The sequence below is a fragment of the Hypanus sabinus genome, chromosome 15 (assembly GCF_030144855.1).
Source record: "Hypanus sabinus isolate sHypSab1 chromosome 15, sHypSab1.hap1, whole genome shotgun sequence".
NCBI lineage: Eukaryota > Metazoa > Chordata > Chondrichthyes > Myliobatiformes > Dasyatidae > Hypanus > Hypanus sabinus.
In genome coordinates, this window is record NC_082720.1 from 77,579,516 (window position 1) to 77,592,455 (window position 12,940).

The 12,940-nt window shown below is 40.0% G+C and overlaps 1 protein-coding gene across 6 annotated transcripts in view; it reads left to right on the forward strand.

Annotated features, from left to right (window-relative positions):
* The window catches only part of aff4 (AF4/FMR2 family, member 4), a 116,077-nt gene that overhangs the window by 47,158 nt on the left and 55,979 nt on the right, over positions 1-12,940 (forward strand). The gene's annotated exons all lie outside the window — the stretch shown is intronic.

Genomic DNA, 12,940 nt, shown 5'->3' on the forward strand with positions numbered 1-12,940 from the left:
ACATAGGGATAGAGCATTTACTGCCTGTTCTTCAATAGGAGCAACAGAGTTCAGTGAAATCTGTGAAGTTGGGTGTGTGATATCAGCAATACTACTCCATTTGGTGCTTTTTTGGTGAACCTGATATTTGTGTTCATTGTTTTGGGAGTATGCAGATGGTGAAAGAGAAATGTAATGCTGTGGTTTCTGGTTAAGAACTGATTTTTCTTTGTATATGTTGCTGTATTTGGCCATTGACACAGAATTAGATGTGCACCAGCATTAGTTCTGAATTGAATTTTGATAATGTGAAGTGAGAACTGGTATATTCACCGAGGTTCAGAGGTACAGTGCAGGCTAGTGGTGATGTGTCTTGTGTACATCTAGGCAGGTTGCTTCATATGAGTGCATTGAGATATATAAAGGAAAAGCAATAATAATGCAGAATAAAGTGTTACACTTACAGAAAAAGTACAGTTCGATGGACAATAAGCTGCAAGGCTATAATGCGACAGACTGAGAAATCAAAGAGCCCATCTTCATTGCACTAGGGATCATTCATAGTCTTCTCACAATGGGATAGAAGTTGTCTTTGACACTGGTTCATGCTTTCAGGCTTTTTTTTTGTTCAGTGGGGAGAGTAAAGAGAATATCCAGGGTAGATGGGGTCTTTGATTATGTTGGCTGCTTACTGAGACAGTGAGGTGTAAACAGTGTTCGTGAGGAGAGGCTGGTTTCAATGATGGCTAAGCTATGTCCTCAACTCTGCTGTTTCTTGCAGTCCTGTTGCCGTATCAAGCTTTGAAGCATCCAGATAGGATGCCTCCTATGGTGTATATGTAAAAGTTTGTGAAGGTCAAAGGGGACATGCCAGATTTCTGAAGAAGTAGAGACACCAGTGTGAATTCTTGGCCATGTGGTCTATGTGGTTCAATCACTGCAGGCTAGTGGTGATATCCACTCTGTGGATTCTTATGTTTTAATACAAAGTTCTTTCAGAAGGTAGAAAAGATGCACAAAACATGTTGCTTCATGATTGTTTTATTTAGCATTGTTAGAACAAAGGAAAATTGAAACTGACAGTGATAGAGGTCAGCTAAGCAAAGGGGGGGGGGGTAGAAGTGAAATAAAACTCATGCAGCTCTTTTTATACTACATTGATAAGGGAAATTCAATTTAAATTCATAGTTAATGAAAGAACTCTTATTCAAATAATGTAGCACCAGGAACTTTCCAGAATTGTGCCAGTGTAACCACCAGGGGACATATTGAACAACTGCATATATATACTGTGGCCTTAGGAAGCATATTAATCTGTTATATGTATATAAGTACTTGAAATGCAAACCTGCAAAGAAAATAACAAACAGATGAATCCAACTGTCACCGCTTTGATTCTGAATCACACATTTAAAATTATTGCATCTGAAAATTCAGAAGCAGAAAAACTAACATATATGTTAAGTATAAAATAATTAAGATCTACCTAAGATAGGAAATATCAAAGGGTATGTATTCATAGTATTATGTCATTGTTAGGCAGATTAGTAGGCATACTTGTACGAGTTTTAACTATTCTATTAATTATTTCATTTCAACAAGCAAAACAATAAGTAAATTATGATGAGGCATATTAGTATGAATAATATGAGCTGTAATATTGAGTAACTCCAGCTTAAATGAGGCTTAAATGAATCCAATCAAAGAAATTCCATCCATCAGATGTATTTTTGCTGCTGCTTTACAGATATGACCAGCCAAATTAGTTGTCTACAGACTTATCAGATATGTAAGCACAATACTCCTTCCCTGTAACTACCCATGTTCCCCCTTAACTGCTAAGAGAAGATCTAATACCATATGATTTGAAGACCCACCTTGCACATGGTGACCATTTCTGTTGTTACTTATCACAAGGCTTCATAGTGTCATTTCTTAACTTTTCTAAGGCAGCAGCAGCATTTTTAATCTTAATACTCCTTGCAACACCATAAAATGGATATACAATTGATGCAAAGCGATCTCTTTCTGATATGGCTCATTTACTTCTACACTCTGGAAGTAAAGGCAAGATGTGTGTATGTCTTGTAGCAAGGAAAATAGTTAAATTAGTCATGAGGGATTTCAATATGTAGGTAGATTGGCAAAATCAGATTGGTGCTAGATTCCAAGAGGGGGAATTTCCAGAATGCCTATGAGATGGCTTTTTAGAGCAGTTTGTGGGTGAGCCTACTAGGGAATTGGCTGTTCTCGATTGGGTGTTGTGCAATGAACCAGAATTGATTAGAGAGCTTAACATAAAGAAACCCTTGGCGGGTGCAGGGGAAGTGAGCATAATATGATTGAATTCACCTTGAAATTTGAGAAGGAGAAGCGAAAGTCAGATGTATCAGTGTTGCAGTGATGCAAAAGGAATTACAGGGCCATGACAGAGGCATTGGCCAGAATTGATTGGCGAAGAAAACATTGGCAGGGATGATTCCAGAGCAGCAATGGCTGGAATTTCTGGAAGCAATTTGGAAGGCACATGATATACAGTGGCATGCAAAAGTTTGAGCACCCCTGGTCAAAATTTCTGTTATTGTGAATAGCTAAAAAATGATCTGATTTCCAAAAGGCATAAAGTTAAAGATGACACGTTTCTTGAATATTTTAAGCAAGATTACTTTTTTATTTCCATCTTTTACAGTTTCAAAATAACAAAAAAAGGAAAAGGGTCCAAAGCAAAAGTTTGGGCACCCTGCATAGTCAGTACTTAGTAACACCCCCTTTGGCAAGTATTACAGCTTGTAAGCGCTTTCTGTAGCCAGCTAAGAGTCTTTCAATTCTTGTTTTGGGGATTTTCACTCCATCCTTCCTTGCAAAAGGCTCCTAGTTCTGTGAAGTTCTTGGGCCGTCTTGCATGCACTGTTCTTTTGAGGTCTATCCACAGATTTTCACTGATGTTTAGGTCGGGGGACTGAGGGCCATGGCAAAACCTTCAGCTTGCACCTCTTGAGGTAGTCCATTGTGGATTTTGAGGTGTGTTTAGGATCATTATCCTGTTGTAGAAGCCATCCTCTTTTCATCTTCAGCTTTTTTACAAACGGTGTGATGTTTGCTTCCAGAATTTGCTGGTATTTAATTGAATTCGCTCTCCCCTCTACCAGTGAAATGAAATGTTACCCTTGCCACTGGCTGCAACACAAGCCCAGAGCATGATCAATCCACCCCTGCACTTAACAGTTGGAGAAGTGTTCTTTTCATGAAATTCTGCACCCTCCTTTCTCCAAACAAACCTTTGTTCATTGCAGCCAAAAAGTTCTATTTTAACTTCATCAGTCCACAGGACATGTTTCCAAAATGCATCAGGCTTGTTTAGATAGTTCTTTGCAGACTTTTGATGCTGAATTTTGTGGTGAGGATGCAGGATAGGTTTACTTCTGATGACTCTCCGTGAAGGTCATATTTGTGCAGGTGTCGCTGCACAGTAGAACAGTGCACCACCACTCCAGAGTCTGCTAAATCTTCCTGAAGGTCTTTTGCAGTCAAACGGGGCTTTTGATTTGCCTTTCTAGCAATCCTACGAGCAGTCCTCTTGGAAAGTTTTCTTGGTCTTCCAGTCCTCAACTTGACCTTCACCGTTCCTGTTAACTGCCATTTCTTAATTACATTACGAACTGAAGAAATGGCTACTTGAAACCGCTTTGCTATCTTCTTATAGCCTTCTCCTGCTTTGTGGGCATCATTTATTTTAATTTTCAGAGTTCCGGGCAGCTGCTTAGAGGAGCCCATGGCTGCTGATTGTTGGGACAAGATTTGAGGAGTCAGGGTATTTTTAAAGCTTTGAAATTTTCATCACCTGGCATTTCCTAACGATGACTGTGAACAGGCCATAGCCCTAACAAACTAATTGACGTCTGAGACCTTGGTAAAAGTTATCTGAGAGCTCAAATCTCTTGGGGTGCCCAAACTTTTGCATGGTGCTCCTTTCCTTTTTTACACTCTATAAAAATGTGCAAAACAAAAATAATACACTAATCTTGCTTAAAATGTTGAAAAGAATATTTCATCTTTAACTTTATGACTTTTGGAGATCAGTTCATCTTCTACTCACTTAAGTATTCACAGTAACAGAAATTTTGACTGGGGGTACCCAAACTTTTGCATGCTACTGTATACATCACAAAGAGGAAGAGGTATTCTAAAGGCAAGATGACACAACCATGACTAACGAGAAGTCAAAACCAACATAAAAGCCAAGGAGAGAGCATATAATGGAGCAAAAATTAGTGGGAAGTTAGAGGATTGGGAAGCTTTCAAATACCAACAGAGCACAACTTTAAAAAATCATTAAGAAGGTGAAGATTGAATACGAAAATAAGTTAGCCAGTAATATTAAAGAGGATACCAAAGGTTTCTTCAGATATGTAGTGTAAAAGAGAGGTGAGAGTGGATATCAAACTTTTGGAAAATGATGCTAGGGAGGTAGTAATGGAGGGGGGGGGGGAATAAGGAAATGGCAGATGAACTTAGTAAATACTTTGCATCAGTCTTCAATGTAGAAGACACTAGCAGTATGATGGATGTTCCCGGTGTCATGAGTGTGTGAAGTTGCCATTACTAGGGAGAAATTTCTTGGGAAATTGAAATGTCTGAAGGTAGTTAAGTCACCTGGATCGGGTGGTGTACAACCCAAGTTCTGAACAAGGTGGTTGAAGAGATTGTGGAGGCATTAGTAATGATCATTCAAGAATCACTAGATTCTGGAATGGTTCTGGAAGACTGGAAAATTGCAAATGTCATTCCACTGTTCAAGAAGGTGAGAGAGGCAGAAAGGAAATTATAGGCCAGTTAGTCTGACTGCAGTGGATGGGAAGATGTTGGAATCAATTGTTAATGATGTGGTTTCGGGGTTCTTGGAGGCACATGATAAAACAAGCCTTTGTCAGCATAGTTTCTCAAGGGAAAATCTTGCTTGATGAAACTTTTGGAATTCTTTGAAGAAATAACAAGCCATGATAGACAAAGGAGAATCAGTTGATGTTTTCTTGGATTTTCAGAAGGCCTTTGACAAGGTGTCACACATGAGACTGCTTGACCAGCTACAAGCCCATGGTATTACTGGAAAGGTTCTAACATGGATAAGGCAGTGGATAATTGCAGGAAGCAAAGAATGGGAATAAAGGCTGCCTTTTCTGGTTGGCTGCCAGCAACTAGTGTTCCACAAGGGTCTGAATGGGGCAGATTCTTTTCATGTTATATGTTAAGAATTTGAATATTGGAATTGATGGCTCTGTTAGAAAGTTTGCAGATGCTACGAAGATGGATGGAGGGACAGGTAGTTTTGGGGAAGAAGAGGACTTGGACAGATTAGGAGAATGGACAAACGTGGGGGATGGAATACAGTGTCGGGAAATGTATGGCCATGCACTTTGTATTTTCTCTCCATTTAGGAAATGCCAAAGCTGAGGTGCAAAGGGACTTGGGAGTCCTTGTGCAGGATTCCCTAAAGGTTAATTTGCAGGTTGAGTCTGGTGAAGGAGGCAAATGTAATCTTAGCATTCATTTCAAGAGGACTAGAATATAAAAGCAAGGATGTAATGTTGAGACTTTATAAAGCACTGGTGAGGCCTCACTTGGAGTATTGTGAGCAGTTTTGTGCCCCTTATCTTAGAAAGGATGTGCTGAAAATGGAGAGGGTTCAAAGGAGGCTCACAAAAATGATTCCAGGTTCGAATGACTTGTCATACGATGCATCTGGGCCTGTATTCATTGGAGTTCAAAAGAATGAGGGCTGACCTCATTGAAACCTATTAAATGGTGAAAGGCCTTGAGTAAGAGTAAATATTTTTCCTATGGTGGGAGAATCTAAGCCCAGAGTACATAGTCTCAGAATAGAGGGGTGTCCTTTTAGAATGGAGGTGTGAAGGAGTGTCTTGAACCAGAGAGTGTTGAATATGTGGAGGCCAAGTCCTGATGTGTGTTTAAGGCAGAGGTAGATAGATTCTTGATTGGTCAAAGCACGGAGGGATATGGGGAACGGAGGAGATTAGGGCTGAGAGAAAAAAATGGGTCATTGATGGGCCATGTGGCTTAATTCTGCTCATATATCTTAGGATCTGTGCTTAAGGAAAACATACCCTAAATAGTAAGATCCTAACGAATTACTTGGAAGAGAGGTCTGGGCTGTATTTCCACATGTAAGGTACATATTGTTCCATGAATGTAGGCAATCTCTTAGTACTTGACAGGAGCTTTGCTGAATTGTGATGTTCTTCTAATGGGTACCATCAATGAAAATTTCTGAGGCTACATCCACACTACGCCAGATAAATCCATAACCAAAGCTTTTACTCTTAATTTTTACCCTCCGTCCACACTGAAACGGCATTTTCGTCTCCTGAAACCGGAGCTTTTCAAAAACGCTTTCCAAGGTGGATATTTTTTTTAAACGCTGCTCGGGAGATCAGTGTGGATGGGGTAACCAGAGACTTTTGAAAACACTGTCAGACGGCAGCGCGCTATTTCATTGTTTTCTTGAACGCAACCTAACAATTTCAGAACAGACGGCAACAAGACTGAAGCCAGAAGAGTTAGGAATGTACTCACCAAATACTTTGACCCATAACTTACTGAATAAATAAGTATACTGTATTCCCTTTGCCCTGTTTTGTGTCCTTGCTCGTATGAAGGTGGTTTACCTATTTATGCAAGTACTTCTCTGACAATAGATGTGTAACAGCCTAATGTAACATTGTATGGAAATACAAGATAACACTGATGCAGACATGTTTTATACATTTAACAAGGTGCTTTATTAATGCAACAGAGTTGGTCAGTTTTTCAATGTTCGTCGTCAGCCGGGTCAATCTGTCCATGAACTCCCTGTCGGTTGCCGCCATATTTGGTTTTTTTTAGTTTTAAGTTCTCCTGCGTGAGAGCCAACAGTCGTTTTAAGTTTTTCTAGTCTGTAACTACACAAACGTGCACTTCTACGGCGAGATTTGACTCCAAACATGTTGCTTGTTTTTGGTAGATGTGTCCTGCGCATGCGCAGGAGGAGGAGATTCGCCAAAATCCCCATTTCAATGTGGATAGAGATATTTTCAAAAACGCATAGTGTGGACGCCTATCATTTTTACACGAAACCAGGGTTTTCAAAATTATCCGGTCTAGTGTGGATGTAGCCTGAATCATTACCCCAATTAAGACCATGCTCTACTGAAATGGTACCTTGTGTATTCAAGTAAAATTGAATGCACAAGGTACAATGGTTTTATAGTAAACACTTGAAAAGGTTTAAGAGCTTTGTCATGAACATTAGATGCGGATTTATCCCATGAATAGGGTCTGACATATTTCTTAAATCATGCTGATTATTTTCATAAATGATCTGGCTTAATGTGGTATGTGGGAGACATGCTCATTGTACATAGTACTGTGTAGAAGTCTAAGCTAGAATCAGAATTGTGTTTAACATTACTGCCATCTGTTGTGAAATTCGTTAACCTGCCAGTAGTACAATGTAACACATGATAATATAGGGGGGAAAATCAATCTGTTATAGTAAGTATATAAAATAGTGCAAAAACAAACAATAAATGTGAGGTAGTTAGTGTTCAATATTCATTTAGAAATTGGATGGCAGAGGGTTCCTGTATCTCCTTTCCAACGTTAATAATGAGAAAAGGGTGATGAGGTCCTTAATGATGGATACCGCCTTTCTGAGGCACCACTCCCTGAAGTCTTGAAGACTACGGGGGCTAGTACCCAAGATAGAGTTCTGTAGCTTTTGGTCCTGTGCTGTAGCACTGCCCCCATACTAGATGGTGATGCACCCTTTCAGAATGCTCACTATGGAACATCTGTAGAAGTTTTTGAGTGTTTTAGGTGACAAACCAAATCTCTTCAAAACCCCAATGAAATGAAGCCACTGCCTTGCCTTCTTTATAGCTGCATCAATATGTTGGGACCAAGTTAGATCCTCAGAGATCTTGATACTCAGGAACTTGAAATTGCTCACTCTCTTTACTTTTGATCCCTCTATGAAGATTGGTTCTTGTTCCCTCGTCTTACCCTTTTCTGAAGACCACAGTCAGTTCTTTGGTCTTACTGGCGTTGAGTGCAAGGTTGTTGTTGCTGCTGCACCACTCAACAAGCTGGGATATTTCATCTCCATCTTAGATTCTGCTATCATTGGTTGTATCATCATCAAATTTATAGATGTCATTCGAGCTATCACTAGCCACACAGTCATGGGTGTATGGAGAGAATAGAGCAGTTGGCTAAGCACATATCCCTGAGGTGTGCTAGTGTTGATCATCAGTGAGAGAAGATATTATTACACATACACTTGCAAGAAAATCCTGTTTTCTGCATTAATTTCTCATAAAATGTGATCTGATTATCTACAACTAGAGGAAATTCAGTACTGTTGCTACACTCCTGCAAAGATCACAACAAAGAGCACAAAGTGCAATGCTGAAAGAGGTGAGAAACAACTAAAGGGTAACAACAAAAGACCTGCAGAAATCTCTAGGACTTGCTAAAGTCTCTGTCATTGTCCACTATAAGAAAAACAGTGAACAGGAATGGTGTTCATGGAAGAACACTACAGAGGAAACCACTGCTTTCCAAAAAAAAACATTGCTGTGGGTCTCAAGTTTGCAAAAGACCACCTGTTCCAGAACATATTTGGCAGAGATATTTGGAAGAAAAAGGGCACTAAACACCAACACCAAAAACTCATCCCAACTGTGAAGCATGGTGGAAGGAGAATGATGGTTTGGGGCTGCTTTGCTGCCTCAGGGCCTGGACAGCTTGTAGTCACTAATGACAATGAATTCAAAATTGTGTCAAGGCACTTTACAGGAGAATGTCAGGGTACTGGTCTATTATCTGAAGCTTAGTAGAAGTTGGATGATGCAACAAGGCACTGATCTGAAACACAAGAGTAAATCAATAACAAACTGGTTTAAAAAGAAAAACATTTGTGGTTTGGAATTCAGACCTTAACCCAATTGAGATGCTGTAGCACGACCTGAAGAGGGCTGTTCCTGCAAGGTATCCCTGAAGTGTTAATGAACTGAAACAGTTTTGTATGGGGAAATGGTCTAAAATGCCTCCTTGCCATTCCGCAAGTCTGATCAGCAGCTACAGGAAGGTTTGGTGGGGGTTATTGTTGCTAAATAATAATAATGACAGAAGTAAATAATATTAGAATAAATTTCATAAGTCAAGTAGTTGTAAATTTGCTTGAAGTCTTCTGGATGTTTGTGATTTGCTCACTGTAGCCCAGCAGCATAGGCACTGGATCTAGAGGTTACTACCACTTTAACCACAGTGCTTGTTGTCCTCATCAGGTACTACTTTTTCTGGCTTACAATGGCTGGCATGCACCCACTTACTTTTGCCTTCTACTTTTATCACTGAGTTCATAAGCACCTTCCCATCAAGCTCTTCAGGGTCCACTCGCCAGGAATCAAGTGTCCTCCTTCTGTTGGATCACTCCAAGCAGCAGAATCCTATTGAGAAACATACAGTTTGGGTTAATTTCACATAATAGTGAACTAAACTGTCTGCCATAATATGTATCATCTGAGATTGAGAACTTCTGGAAAGGGTGAAGGGTCATCTGTTACCACCTCAAATGTACTTGGTTTAGTTTTCTTGTTTGGGGTTCCTCTGATGCTTCACAAGAGCATAGGAAAAGCCATAGACCATAGTACACTTTCCTCATGATACTTAGTTTTTTGATAGTGCTGTAGCGGTGTGCTACACGCAGCGCTAAAATAACGACACAGAGTCGGTAAACTGCAGTTAAAGAAGATTTTATTCGAACTTCACAGCCTTGCTTTAAAGCCTCCCTGATCCCGCCCTCCCCGGGCGCGGATGCTGTAGGGGCATGTACTCACAATCCTGCGCAGGCTTTTCCCTTTGTTGGTGAAGCAGACCTGGCGCCCTTTTGGGACTGGCCTTTGTGCCGGCGCGCTGGCTATTTGTGAGCCGGTTTGAGTGTGCTAGGAAGTGGGTCGCCACAGTGCCATTTATTCGTTTGACTTGTTCTGATGTCTCAATGATGTAGATAATGAAAAGGCCATGCAATGTTCATCAGTCATCAAAATTCCTTATGAACACTCCCAGTGAAATGTGTTCCTTGGTCAGAGTTGATGTGACATGGCAATCCCCATCTAGGAAAATAATCCTTGATCAGAGTTTCTGCTCTGTATGGCAGTGGCTTTATTTGCTGGAATAGCTTGCACCCATCTTGAAATCTTGTCCACTATTACCAGTACATCTGCGTATCCTTGACTTTTTGCTAAAGAAATGTGGTCCACTTATAAGTGTAAAAATGGACCAGGAGCATTTAATTGTGGTAGCTTTTTTTTAAAAACTGCTCCATTCATAGATAAGAGTCGGCGAATGAGAGAGCTCTCTTATTCAAATAATGCAGCACCAAAATAAGCTTCCAGAAGTGTTCAGGCTTGTATCAATATAACCTCTAGGAGGTACATTGAACAGCTGCATATGCATATTGTGGCCACTAGGAAGCATATTAAATTGCTACACTCAGATAAGAACTTAAAATACAAGTAGATAATGGTTGAACTGCAAAGAAAGTAACAAACAGATCCAACAACTCCATGCAACTTGAAGCTCTTAATCTTCTTTTAATTCAGTGCCATTGATGTAAACAGGACCATGTGCACTGCCTGTCTTGTATTAAGTAGGAAAAAAGTTGAAAATATCTTAAAGCATTTTATAACTTAGCATTTCTTAAATTTAACAACTGCTTTATAGTCAAAGTAAGTCTTATCATATGTACAAGTGCATGCAAGCACAAGTGCAGAGAAAAACTTATTTGCAGCCACATCACAGGCAGAATCAGAATCGGGTTTATCATCACTGGCATGTCTCGTGAACTTTGTTAACTTAGCAGCAGCAGTACAATGCAATACATGATATAGAAATAAATCTAACAATTACAGTAAGTATATAAGTATATTGAATAGATTAAAATGGTGCAAAAACAAATAAAATATTTGTTTTTTCGAAAGTGAGGTAGTGTTCATGAGTTGAATGTCAGTTTAGGAATTATATGGCAGAGGGGAAGAAGCTTGTTCGTCAATCGCTCAGTGTGTGCCTTCAGGCTTCTGTACCACCTTCCCGATGGTAGCAGTGAGAGGAGGGCATGCCCTGGGTGCTTGGGGGTCTTTAATAATGGATGTTGCTTTTTGCTTTTCTGAGGCACCACTCCTTGAACGTGTCCTGGGTAATACAGAAGCTAGTCCCAAAGACTTTCTATAGTTTTTCGTCCTGTGTAGTTGACCCCCCCCCCCCCCCATACCAGACGGTGATGTAATCTGTCAGAATGCTCTCCATGGTACATCTAGAAAAGTTTTTGAGTGTTTTGGTTGACAGACTAAATGGTATTAGGGAGACAACTGCAAGAAAAACACAAATTAAGTGTGGTTATGCAAGAAAAACACAATTAGAACAGAAAAGCTTAGTCAAACTGCATCCCTTTGGTTCTCACAAGCTAAGGCAAATGGAATTTTTGTTGTAAAATTGTTTGTTTTTCTCTATATCCATAGTTTCTGCAATTTGTTCTTGTAAAACAGGTTTTATTATGAAACATGGCCACTTGTAATGAAATGAATATGAAGTAACGAAATCTTATATTTACCAACAGGAAGTGGACATCTCTATCTTGGCTAAGATTAGTTGGCCACCTCTTTTTGTACTTAAGCTGATTGTAAGATACTTATACTAAATAGTCTTCAAAGTATGCTTGGAATAGAAACTTCAACAATATTTCCAAATCAGTGTGATGTGTAATTTGGAAGATAATTTTGTAGGCCATGAGTTTCTCATCATTCCTTCTGTCTTCGCAGTCCACCATCTGGAAGGACAGTTTTCTAGAGATGCTAGTAAAAATGAGCTTTGGATTGCTACAATACATTTTGTAGACAAAAAATGAACAGAGAAAATATGAGTGTTTAGGGTAATAGTTCAGGTGCCAATAAAGCTGTAATAGGAAGATTCATTTTCTTTAACAAAGGCCTTGTTTACAAGGGGACTTTCATTAATGGCTAGGGAGATGAGATGGAAGTTAGAACATAGAACATTGTAATACTGAAATGGGCCCCTTGGTCTATATTATCTGTGCTGACCACAATGCCAGTTTAAACTGCGTATCTGTCTACAAGTGCTTTATATCCCTCAGTTGTCTTCCTATTCATGTCCCTCTTAGTGTTGTTTTAACCACCTCCCCAGCATTACATTTCAGGCACCTACCTCTTTACTATTTCTTTAAAATATTTTCCATAATTAAAATGGTCTCCATTCTTGAGGAAGGATATACTGGCTTTGGAAGCAGTGCAGAGGAGTTTCACCAGGTTGATTCCAGGGATGAAGGGGTTAACCTGTGAGGAGAAATTGAATTGCCTGGGACTATACTCTCTGGAGTCCAGAAGAATGAGAGGGGATCTTATAGAAACATACAAAATTTTGAACATAGAACATAGCACAGTACAGGCCCTTCGGCCCACAATGTTGTGCCAACCCTCAAACCCTGCCTCCCATATAACCCCCTACCTTAAGTTTCTCCATATACCTGTCTAGTAGTCTCTTAAACTTCACTAGTGCATCTGCCTCCACCACTGACTCAGGCAGTGCATTCCACGCACCAACCACTCTCTGAGTGAAAAACCTTCTTCTGATATCCCCCTTGAACTTCCCTCCCCTTACCTTAAAGCCATGTCCTCGTGTACTGAGCAGTGGTGCCCTGAGGAAGAGGTGCTGGCTGTCCACTCTGTCTATTCCTCTTAATATCTTGTACAACTCTATCATGTCTCCTCTCATCCCCCTTCCCTCCAAAGAGTAAAGCCCTAGCTCCTTTAATCTCTGATCATAATCCATACTCTCTAAACCAGGCAGCATCCTGGTAAATCTCCTCTGTACCCTTTCCAATGCTTCC